Raw genomic sequence first — 12927 nt, forward strand, 5'->3', positions numbered from 1 at the left:
GGGAGAGGTACAACATTTAAATTGCTAATAAATTGAGGTTTATGAGGATATAAAATCTAAGTGTCTGCAAATTCAACTTACCTAACTTGGCAACCTGATAATCAAAGAGTCATTATTGATAATGCTCTGATGAACTAATAAAGATCCCTGCAACTTTAGGGGAGAAGGAAAAAAGCTATTAATAAATTACACATAATTAAAACTTGCTGGCATATTTTACGATGATTTCAGCATAATCTGATGTTTTTCCCCTTCCTCCTCTCTGTGCTCTGAGTCAGCGCAATGTGAGTTGCACTTAGCAAAATACAGTAATGATTATCTTTTGCTAATTTTCAGTTTTATTAAACGGGGTAAGGAACTTATCTGAGTTAATTTCCACTGTGAAGTTAACTCTGACAGTCTTAGGAGCAATACCTGGAAACATATCAGATTTCCACCGGAATAATCAGACATTATCAAACTACTCTGAGTTGAGAGAACACTTCAAAATTCCCAGTACCTTACAGGACATCTCACCTCTCTGTTCCTTCTATTTGAGAGCTGTTATCAGAGCACCAACTGAACAAACTACAGAGTAGAAATCTATGATCATTATCAGTCGTATTATACATAATCACATAATTTAGTGTTTATGCAGAGTCAGTAAAATGCTTCAGCATTTCTTTGCATTGTTTTTGCATGTATCCTAAAAAATGTGGCTATTTGGAGAATGCCAAAGTGTATGCAATAGTCTGCTTCTAGAGGGCAGCAAATGACTGCCTTTTAGCTGCAAGAAAAAATCCAAAACTCACATACAATTTCACTGGCAAAACCAAAGGCACAGTCCAACATCTTGTAGTTAATGTCAGACTTCCCATTTTCTTTGATGGTAACAGGATAAAGCCCCAGTTGCCTTCCTTGCTGTCTTTGCTCCCCACTTTTTAAGTGGATAAATACTTCACATAGAATACATTAGACTCCCGTTAAGCAGTCATTATTTATTTCTTCTATCCTTTAAACAGAGTGAAATGAACAATGGGTACAAGCCTTACATTTCTATTAACTTTCTGTGGCTACAATTCACTTGACATTAAAAAAAGTATGAGGCATAACTGTAGTAGTATCTAACTAAATGTAATGTTTTTTCTTTCTTTAACCTGCTTTATCTTGTGGAGGAATGTGAAAGATTTTTTAATGCTCATACCCATACATGGTAGATGAGGATTGCGCAGTGTTTCCCCTTTTCCTGGAAAAAAACAAACAAAGAAGCCAATGATGGATTCACAAGTGTTGCTTAATGCAATTTCAAAAAAGAGATGATATGTAAAAGTTTTATTTTAAATACAATCCACTTTGATTTATGCATACATCTTTCTGTAGTTCCCTTTACAGTAGTACATGTAAGCATATATCAGTAGTCAATAAAAATGGTGATAAATTGCCTCAAGATCTCATAATCATTTAATTTCTCTTGTTCTATCTCAGTAGAAGTTATTCTAACTTCACAGCCCTTTCCTCTTCCTCTTCTCTTAGGAAAAAAAGTATATATATAATTTCTTCTCAAAATTATTATTAGTTGAATTCATGCCAGAGGAATGGAAACTGATCACATTGCAGCTTCTTTAGAGGCTGCAGATATAAGCTGATGACATTGCAGAGCTTTTCTAACGTATGCTTTATTCCTCATTGCTACCTATGAACGTGGAAAGATGAAAACAGTCATAGCTCAGTTCATGCTGATAATGCAAAGTCTGCATCACCGCCTAAGAATGTAGATTGTGTGTCCTCTGGCCTAGAGGGCAATTTTACCAAATATCAGAACTTCAGAAATGACAGCCGATGTAACAGAACCAGGCCCTCATGGTCATAAATGCAGCACTACACAGGTTAGCAAATGGGATTGTTCACATACACACTGAGGAACTCTCTTTGTAGCTGAGAAGCATCTCTTGGTTATGGGAAAGCAATTATGGATCATACGTGCAGCACTCTTGCTAGTTCTGGCAGTTGCTGAGTGAACTCACTCCTTTCCAGTGCTGTGAGTCCAGGACCATTGGGAGGAAGGAAGGTGTGTGCTGTGTGCCATGGCTGTTTTGGAGTCTGACAAAGCCTACAGCTATTTTCTTTGTCTAGATGCATTGTTTACTTGTTCCACCAGTGAACGATTCCAGTGGTATATCTGGTGTAAACTGGATCTCATTTCAATCACATTAAAAAAATGGCACTGGAAATACCTTTTCCAGTTCTGCATTAGTTCTTACCCTTGTTTTCAGCGCAAGCCCTGGCTATCTGTATCAGAAACCATTCACACTTCTGATTCAATTTTCTAATAGAGACAAGTCGAAAGAGTGACTCTCACCATAGTTTCAATTTTTTCTTTTCAGTGGTTATGAATAAAACATAATGTAAGGGGGGAAAAGAAAAGCTTTTGTTGTTTCTTCTGAAGTGTACAAAGGGAACATAGAATATTCCGTGTGACTTAGTGCCTGAAAAAATCACAGCAAGGCTTCTAGAAGAGTCAAGAGGTGAAACACTTTAGCTGGATATATCTTTGAGATGTCTTTAGCAGGGAAATACTGTAGAATTTTCACCCGTATAAAGAGGATTTTTGTTCTTCTCCAAGGATTATATTTAATTTTTGGCAGTGCGTGTATCTAAAAATGATGATTGCAGTGGCATAGTTGTTTCTCAGAATAATTACTCGTTTCTCGTTTCTGAAATATTTGCACAGATACTGGCCCACAGCATGTTGCAGTTTAGGCTACTTAGTGTATTACTTCTTGGCTGCTTATGTCTTCAGCATATGGTACTTTATTGTGTTGGCCACAGAAATGTTCCATAGTCTTGCAGTAGCATTGAGTGTGGTTCTGTGGCTTTCAACTTTCATTATGTTTAATAACTGTTGCATATACACCAAATAGCATTTCCCGTATTTAAACCGCGGTTCTGCTCTGAAATGTGATGATTTTAAGACGATAACAACTAATTCAGCAAATAAGTTCCTTGTGCTAGCTGCATCATAACTGACTGCTGGCAAAACCAGATTTCGCTCTCTGTCCCACTGTTAGCCAGGCAGGGGCCGCTGCTAGTGCCCGCTTGTCCGCGTGCTGTATCCAGGGCTATATGTGCTTCTGCGTGACAGCTCTGTGAACTCTTCCCCTGTTAATACGCTACCACTAAGGATATCTGCTTCATCTGTGGTTTTTATACAGTTACTGTTTGTTAAATTTTTCAGTCAAGTTTTAAATAGATCTCAGTAGACAAACTTAATCTTTTATTCCCATTTCAGGAATGAAATCCAAATTGGATAATTTAAAAATCTGGGAATCACTTCTGTGTTTTTCTTTCTCGTGATGTAGAATACATTTTCTCTATGATTATATGGAGGTAGGGATTTTTGTTTTGTTTCATGCAGTTTACAGGGTTTTGTTTCCAGCCCTTTTAAAATAGCCACGCTTTCACTTTGTTCTCTGAGCAGACAAGTAAATAAGCCAGCTTGACAGCTCCAGTGCGAAGCAATCAGAAAGCTAAAGGCTGAGATAACTGAGCAAAATTTGAGGCTGAGTTCAGAGGTGTCAGTACCTTTCCAGTTTATAGCTCTATTGGGCATAACTGTTCTGTGGGCACAAAAGCTGAGGAGACAGCTTTTTCTGTGCTGCTTTTGGAGATGGAGCTCAGTGAGAGGAGCAAGGCATGGCGCTGGCGCTGAGAGCTGCCCCAGACGTGTTGCATAACAGCTAGGGTGGCTGGCAGATCTGAGCTGGTCATGTGCAGGTCAGCTCACTGAGAAGCCCATTCTTTGGGCAAGGAGATCACTTCATATTCATACAGGGAATTTATTATGATCAGTTCTCAGTTTATTGCACAAAACAGAAAACAAGTGGGAAGCTAGTGCTTCTAAACTAATAAAATTGGCCATCTTTGTAAACCACCACCACCAACAAATACCTCTTAAGATTGACAGAAATAAAATATGTGGAATTAGCCATTGTTGCTGCTTTGAATTTGCTAAAATATCCATCCCATTTCTCACCAAGTGCACATATGGAGGCAATCTTGCTGTAGTGTAACATGAGCTGCAATAAAGTCATCCGCATTTGTTAATGGTCACAAACTCTCCACTTTCATATGTTGGAGTTTCATGCACACGCACACGGGCAGGCATGCATTACAAATCATTTCCAGTTCAAGCAGACATTAAAAACTAACTTGAAATTGAGATTTTTGCTCTATTACATTGGAAATAATTTTGTTCTATGCATGCTATGAGCACTCACTTCAAATTCTCCATGAGACATTGTCATCAGACAAATAAGTCATACTGCACTTTTCCTGCAGATTCCTTAAATTATTGGGCTCTTATTTGATTTATCACATGAATAATGTATAAGATCCCTCAGTCAAGCTAACCTTAAGAGAGCAATGCTAATCACTGAAACTGTTGGCTAAACCTTGTTTTCAGTGACCATGTCAGCCCAAAGAAACCACACCATTTAACAAAAGCCAACCTCACAGCTAAGAAGAAAGTGCCATACAATTTTTAGCTGAGATTACAATAATGTTCACACCAAAAGTAGAAAATAACACACGTTCTTGCCCTTTAAAATACTGTACTATGCCTGACCTCTGTGCTTTTTTTCACATAGTGGACGTTCAAGAAAAATACTTCTGGAAGAGTGATGCTACTGGCTGTTGCAATAGACTCAAGATATGCTTACTGCAAAGGTAAGGCTCTGAAATGTGGTGCTAAGTGTGGTTTTAGTCAGACTTTGGAGATGAAGCTCTTCCTGGAGAGGTTTTCACCCTGTCTGCCCTGCTGCCAGTTAGAGCCCAGCTCAAGCTGCTGGGAGGGCAGCAGTGTGGGAGTGCTTCAAAAAGCTGCCAGGGAACTGCTCAAAGGTCATCCAAAACTTGCTTACCAGTTCTTGCCATCACTCACAGAGCTCAACTGGTAATGACAACAGATTATAGCTAAAATGATGCTTATTATGGTAAATATATATATATATATATATATATATATATATATATATATATATTCTTTCAGTTGAGAAAACAAAGACTTTTAAAAATATGCATGCTTTTTGCTTTTAACTAAAATCATGGAAATACCAAAATGCTTTCCATAATTGCTTTTAACTACAGTTTAAAGCAGAATCATCCAGCATCTGCATGATTATCTTCAAGACATTAATAATACTCCATTAGCAGTGTCTCCAATGCTTTGTGCGAGACTCCAGCTTTTAACTTTGGTGATGTATCATCATGATAGTGTACATTTATTGCAGATAATGCGGAGGTAAAATGTATACAGATTAATGGAAAATCAGAAAGATTATTTGTTTTCAACTAATTGTTTAGTTCATGTACTACATAACGCAGCAAATTCTCTGATAGCTGCATTGTTATTTATTCTTAAGGTTGTGTAATTTAGGTTTTCATACACTGCATCTGTCAGAGAGTTTAAGGGTTACAAGGGAGATTTAATTTTGTCAGCCTCGAAGATGAGGACATAATGAAGCGTGTCCCCACAAGGTGATTAATTCTATATTCTTCAGTTGAACGAATCTCAGTGTTTTGTAGGTTATATAAATTACTGTCAGATATGGACTGCATAACTGCAATTTTATAATATTCCAGAAAAAAATGAATATATGAAAAAGGCTGAAATGTTCTTAATGTAACTGCTTACCTTTCTTTCAAAATGTGCTAAAAGATTCCCATGGACACAATATTAAAGCGGTTTGTTCTTTGTGCAGAAGTCTAAGACATAATGCATTAGTTAAATAGTGAATTACAACAAAAAGCTTGTGACAAACACTTTGTCCATAGGCATTCTTACATAAAGCAGACTTCTTTGGGAAAGAGAAAAAACGGAAAGTCGTAGCAAGAAAAAAAGCAGCTATTAAATCATAAAAATGGTTGGAGCAATGCTAATTCACAGAAGATGGAGGGTAGAAAGATACTGGGTCCTGGGAGATTCATTTGAGTGAGTATACTTGTTTTTGGGAACCAGTAAAACCCTTCTTATCTCTTGTGCAGCAGCAGGAGGATATGTTCCCAGTGCAAACATACTTGGACACTTCACAGAAATCTGCTGAAGACTGATTCTATTAAAGCTGAGCTTCGTTTAAGTTAATTTTCGTTGTATACATAAGGAGTTCTAAGAATTGATTAGAAAGCCAAAAGAGAATGAAATATATTACAACTGTAAAGTATCATTTAAATAATAAATTGATGCTTGTAGGAATTTAATCTTCTATTTGACAGTAACAGGAGTGCATACTTAACAGAAAAAGTGCCTGATATGCTAAAATAAATCATGTTTTTTTCTAAAATATTCTTTAAAATGAAGCAGTCCTCCTTATTTTTTAAATGATTGTTTTTTGCTTGCATACAAGAAAACCTTCATCTGAGGAAGATCCTTTTCCTCAGACTTCACGACCTGTTGTATCCGGAACAGATTAATGGCACTACTGTTTCTTTTTTTTTTTTGACCACCTCAGCTTGTAAGTTGATGATTTTCCTTTCTCTAAAACACTGAAGAATAGAACCAAATAAAAATGGAGAGGATATTTCAACACATAATTAAATGATAGAAAATGATGGTGCACTTGGTGTGCTCTTTCTTTCTGTCAACCCTATGCTCCCCCATTCATTAGGAGCTTGAAGTCCCACTGGTATTATCATTCAGGTTTTGAATTACACTGCCTGTTTCATCAATATGCTTAGTTTGTGGGGGTTTTATATTTTATTTTCAAGTTGCAGCTATCTAACTGTGTACTGATATTTGTCTTTGTAGGTAGGAAGCAACTTCCACAGCCCTAGTGGGAGTGAGACTGTGAGTTCAACAAAAGAGTAAAGAAGCAAGAGGCCTGGATAGAAAATGAGCTTAAGAATGATGGAATGTAAAGGTCTAGAGGCACTGGAGAGCTCCTCAGTGAGCCATGTTCTGTGCCAGGCAGAAACTTTTAGTGGCATCCCATCAGCTGCTCTTCTTTCAAGGAGTCACTTTTTTCCCATTTTCTCCAAATCCAATCAGCCATCTAGTTTCTAAGGGCAGTCAGGAAACAACCCAACATTCACATTCCTGTAAGGTATGTACATGTGTTCTCAAGCTTGCCTTTTCTTTTCCTGGAAGGGCTTGTTCTGATTCAGTTCATAACACTTTCAATTTCTGCCCAACGTTGGTAACTTTTGAAGAGTTGTCAAGAGGCAGAATTGTCTGATTGCCGGGAACTTCTGTACATTCTCAATGAAAATGCTATATTTCTCAATAAGAAGAATGTTTGATAAATGTCTAAGTACAGTGATTATTATTTCAATCTATGGCCATGGGAGAGGAGTCATCGTAATGTACAATAATTATGTATAATTATTATTTATGCATGCATAATTTATGATTGCTGATGAATAATCATTATTTGTTGTACTTTCTTTTGGAGGGAATGAACAGAACAATACTGGGTAAAGAAAAGTTTGGGGCTTTAAAAAATTCATCTAGTTACACTGCAACTTCATACATTGATATGCTAGCCTAATGTTTGCCTCTCTGTGTTTTTCTTAGGGCTGCAGTGTGTTCAAAAAAACACATGCACAGGGCTGAAAAAATCATGAAGCAATTTTGTGGTGTAAATAGTTTTGCTGTGGTGATTTCTAATGTGGAGAGGCACTGAAATAGGGGAGTAGGATGACGCAGAAGAAACTGCTCGTTTCTTTCAGAAGCTCCAAAGTGTTTAGAGGCTTCTTGTAACATTACCAGGAGCAGTATGGAGCAAAATTTACATTTAAAACTCTCCTTGTATTCTGGGATAAGCACTACAGTGAGAGGAGTGGGATGAAGCAAACTTTGTGCTCCTTTACATACTTAACCTGTGAAAACACTGAATGAAAAACAGACTTTGCAGGCAATATGAAAATAATTAAAGCAAAAGCAGGTCTTCACCTTTATTTTTGGCATGTGTATTGAGTCTCTAACTTTGTAACTGTTTGAACCAGATCTTTGGTTCTTCCTATGTTAATGACCTCTCATCTTCCTCTAAAATCATATTTTGAAAGCTGCCGTCTTTTTTTCCACTTCGAAGCAGGAACTTAAGCCATTTTGCTGCCTGAAAGATTTCGTATTTATGAAGCTCTGATTGTCAGTGTCTGTGAGCAGACTTTTTCCCCAGGGTGGACAGGAAGACCACTCCTATCTTGTCAGGAGAGGATACTTTCCAAAACTGATTTTGTGTTTTTGTGTGTATGTGTGCCTTCTCTCTGAACTCTCTCAATAGTCATTAGAAAGCAGTTAAACAAAGTTCTCCAGCTGAGACCTATCAGGTTTGTTGTTGAACAGAATTCTTCTAGCACAGCATTGCTTTTAGAGAGGATCAAGTTCAGGGCAGATACAGACAGCAGCAACCTGGCAAACTGACAAAATCCATAGTCCTTAAGCTAAAAATACCCATCTCGTTCTGAATGTTTTGTACCTTCTTGTAATCTTTCATGGGAGAGTTTTTTCTATCTACTTTCTGGAACTTTTGAGATCTAATGTTTGCTGAGGCCTCTCAGAGACCAGTAGTCCCAGTGAAAACCTCAGTATAGTTATCTGTTAAACTTGCCTTGACAGAGAAGCAAGCCAGTGTGCTGGGTTATCTGCAGCTGAGCAAGGTGGCTCATGAAGTGTTGTCTCAGGAGCTGTCCAACCATCTCCACACAATGCTGATGAGAGAGTTTTTGTAAGTCACTACACATTTAATTTTCCTATAGCAATCTATTACTCTTTTCCTTCTGCTTCCTTCAGTTTCTGATATAAATTTAGTCTTGGCCATTTACATTAGTGTTTTCTTTTGGTTTGTTAATCTCTTTTCAATCTTGACATTACCCCTTTTACATGCCTAGAGAGTAATCATATCTCATCTGCGAATTTGTTTGACTGTGTTAATAATCCGAGTTAGTTGGCTGTTCTTATTTTTTTCCCCAGTTGTTCTTTTAGCTCTTCTCAATATCTTTTCCTGTGTTTATGGACAAGGGGAAGCAGCCTAAAGCACAGCATTCCAAATCAGGATTTCTACTGGCAACAGAATCCATGTTAGCAGTACCAAATCTCTTTCTAACTAATTTAATCAATTTTAAGTTACACAGTTTTTTTGTACCAAAATCACCTCCAGTGTTGACATCTTTGGTTACAATCAACCATATAATCAGTTAAAAAAACATTTTTTCCCTCTCCTTCCAGTATCGCTAAGCTAAATTGTAACAGAAGTTCTTGTCATTAGTCCCTTAGTACAATAGTTCATACATTATTCTGTATGTTCATTCTCATTCCTGCTGCATCAGTCTTGAAGCATACTCAAGAAAATCACAGGCACATCACAATAAAAAAGAAGGCATGTTCATTGCCATAAGGAACTTGTAAGTTTATTCAAAACTTGACACTACTTGATAGTATCAAAACTGAAGCTGAGGTAAATCAATAAGAATATGGTATAACTGAGAAAGGCAAAAATAGAGCATGATGAGATTAATACTTCTTCTTTTAGTGACTAAACTCAAGACATTTTATTTATTTCTTGGATCGATGTGCTGCTTCAAATATAGCTTACAAAATGTTGGAAATAATCAGAATGGATATAGAGAATAAGGAGGGGATATTATCACTATATAAAGACCTGTAGCATACACACACACAGTCATAGAATGGTTTAGGTTGGAGCCATTAAGGCTTCTTAAGGATCATCTAATTCCAGCCTCCTGCCATGGATAGGGTTGCCACCAACCAGATCAGGCTGCTCATGATCCCAATCAATCTGGCCTTGAATGCCTCTAGAGGTGAGGTATCCACAACCTACCTGAGTGACCTGTTCCAATATCTCACCATCCTCTGAGTAAAAGATTTCTTCCTAACATCTAACCTAAATCTCCCCTCTTTTAGTTTAAAGTCATTCCCCCTTGTCCAATCACTATTAGATGGATGGTGTAAAAAGTCAGTCCCTCTCCTGCTTGTAAGCTCCCTTCAAGTACTTGGAAGCCTGCAATGAGGTCTACCCAGAGCCTTCTCTTCTTCAAGCTAACAAAGCCCAAATCCCTCAACTTTTTTTTTTCATAGGAGAGGTGCTCCAGCCCTCTGATCATCCTTGTGGACCTCATCTTGGGTTCTGAACGCAATTCTGATCTCTGCTTACAAGGACAGCAGAATTACAGAAGATACAGACAGATAAGATGAATAAGAAGATGGAGTAGTTCCCTTATGGAGAGAACCTATAAAATCTGAGACCCTTTGAATAGGAGACAAGAAAGATGTGGAGGTTTGATGAAGGTTTAGGAAATTGTTGGGTTTTGGATTAGCTGAATACAGAATTGCTTTTTGGAAAACAGCTTAATACTAGAAATAGAGGGGATACAGAGAAGTCAGTAAGAAGCCAGGAATTTCTTGCTTCAAAAATATGTTTGAAAAAGGTTCCACCAATCTGTGGATAGCAGGTCCATATCAGATCCTCATTGTGGCCTTCCAATATTTAGAGGGAGTTTATAAACAGGAGGAAAATCGACCTTTTACTCGGGTAGAGAATGATAGGAGAAGGGGTAATGGTGTTAAATTAAAGGAGGAGAGATTTACATTAGATGTCAGGAGCAGGTTTTTCACTGAGCGATTGGCATGGTGCTGGCACAGGCTGCCCAAAGAAGTGGTGGATGTCTCATCCCTGGAAATGTTGAAGGCCAGGTTGGATGGGGCCATGGGCAGCCTGATATAATTCTTGATCTAGCAGTTGGCAAATCTGCCTATGGCTGAGGAACTGGAATTTGGTGATCCTTAATGTCTTTTCCAACCCAATAATTGTCCCATGGAATCTTAATGAGCAAAATGTAGTTCCTAACAGGTATATCTGTCTTGTCCACACTAAAAAGAATGCAGCAAGTTGCTAGTATTCCCCCCACCGAAAGCATAGAAAAATGTCACATATCTTCTGTGTATTGATTTACTCCACTGCTTTTATACTGAATTGGGTAATAGCTTGCCATTAGCTTGTAGTTCATCATCTGGTGGCGTCTAATCAATAGATCAAGTGGTAGTTGCAGTTAGTCTTATTTCTACATCTCAGTGTACAGATCAGCAGAGAGTTTTGTTTGTTTATCTTCTTCAAGTGTGATCCAAGAATTCCCATTCTTGATGTCAGTATGGATGCCAAATGGTACCAAGCCTACTGTACACCCTATTTCCCTCCTGCAGTTTTCCCATAACCACATTCAGACATGTTCAATTTAAATTATATTCTCAATTCAAATTTAATCTTAATCCAAAGTCAACTTTCCGTTCCCCAGTCCATTTTTTTTCTTTACATTTCAGGAAAACATTCCTTCTGACCTGACTGACTCATTAAAGAATTTCTGCACTTGATTTTCTCTGAAGTGCCACCTTGGTTTCTCTGCCCTTCTGTTCTGTGAAGTCCCTTTTACAGTCCTCTCTCTGATGATTTCCTACAAACCTCTACTTGAGATTTACAATTCCTTGTCCTTCCTTTCCATAGGCTTTCTTGTTGTAAGAGGAACAGTTATCTTCTGGACAGCTATTTGACATCCTTGGCTATCATACTGAACTACCTGCACATGACTTAATCCATCTCATACTGTTTGGTAACTGAGTTTATTTTTTTAATGCTGTGTATAGAGAAACTGGTGCATGCATTACAGCAGCACTGCTGCAGTCATAGACCCTGGAAGGTTCAGATCATTGGCAGACCTGAATCATGTATTCTGGCTTTCACTGTGGGGAAACCAGGCAGATTCAAGAGTGAAGCAGCTGCTGTTGCTTGCTTGGTTTTGCCCAAGTCCAAAGTTTCAGAGTGAATATTTCAGCCCAAGGAGTCTGGAAGTGCTCTGATGAGCCCCAGCTTGGATGTAGCCTAAAAGACAAGAACACCAAGGATTATGTTGTTTTCTATTCATTATTTATATGTATTTTGGCCCTAGTCAGGCAAAATAGAGAAGAAAAACACATGGCTGTATTTGTGTTACCTGTTTTGGAAATCACTGCTTCAATACTGACACATTCAGGTGTATTACACAAAGCTAAGAAATAACGTTCCTAGAAATAACTGTATGGCATCTCATTAGTTTGGAAAAAAACAAAACAACAAAAATCAAATCAAATCAAAATGAAAAAGAAATATCGGATCTCATTTTGACATTTACAGCTCATGAACTTCAGATTTGTGTTTGACAGGTCTGTATTGATCCAGTGGAAAAAGTATTTCACTGTCGAGAAAGTGAGACAGAAGGAAGAAAACATGTGAGTCATAGAAAATGACATTTGGACACACAAATGAGTAGTGTGGGCATATTAACTGCGGACATGTGAAATGAGTTTTGAAATGACAGCAACAACAAAAAAAGAAAGATGAGAGGGATGCAGTGAAAAGTGGGAACTGAACAACGATTATGCTTGCTTTGGAATGGGCTGCTGGCTAATGGCAAAACTAATGGTAACAGCTGATACATTTCTCAGTTTCAGATGGACTTTGCAGTTGGGATGATGACATAGGCCACTTGTCAACAGCAGTCTTTTCCTTGATTTATAACCTGGTCACCCATCCACTTCCAAACATTACTTCCTCTATACTATACACTTCTGAAATTGTGCCCCTCAAAACTGGAGAAGTCATTGGAATAATAAAGGAAAATTCAGAATTCTTTCAGGAGCTAATAGTTTTGTTATCTTGTGTGAGTCAGCTTGTGTGGGAGTCGAAGAGCACTTTTGTTAACTCTGTGCAGCTACTGAGGTTTAGCGTTTAAATGAATGCCTATGAAAGTTGTCTCATCCAAAGACATCAATTTATTTTAAGTTTTTGGAACAAATGTATTCTTACAGTCTCGTTGGTATTGGGTTAAATTCCTTAGCGTAAAATGAATTGCTTATCAGATTTTACACATTATGAAAGCTGTACCCAAAATGTTGCCAGGATTGCA

At 37.8% G+C, this 12927-nt stretch overlaps 1 long non-coding RNA gene across 1 annotated transcript; it reads left to right on the forward strand.

Annotated features, from left to right (window-relative positions):
• The first annotated feature begins 10671 nt into the window (after positions 1–10671).
• Positions 10672–12651, forward strand: LOC107310348 (uncharacterized). The gene is made up of 2 exons (XR_014942483.1): positions 10672–11595; positions 12185–12651. It is a non-coding gene; the product is annotated as an uncharacterized LOC107310348 (long non-coding RNA).
• The last annotated feature ends 276 nt before the right edge of the window (positions 12652–12927 follow it).

The sequence above is a fragment of the Coturnix japonica genome, chromosome 2, assembly GCF_054131305.1.
Source record: "Coturnix japonica strain WE chromosome 2, WE-NBRP24, whole genome shotgun sequence".
Taxonomy (NCBI): Eukaryota; Metazoa; Chordata; class Aves; order Galliformes; family Phasianidae; genus Coturnix; species Coturnix japonica.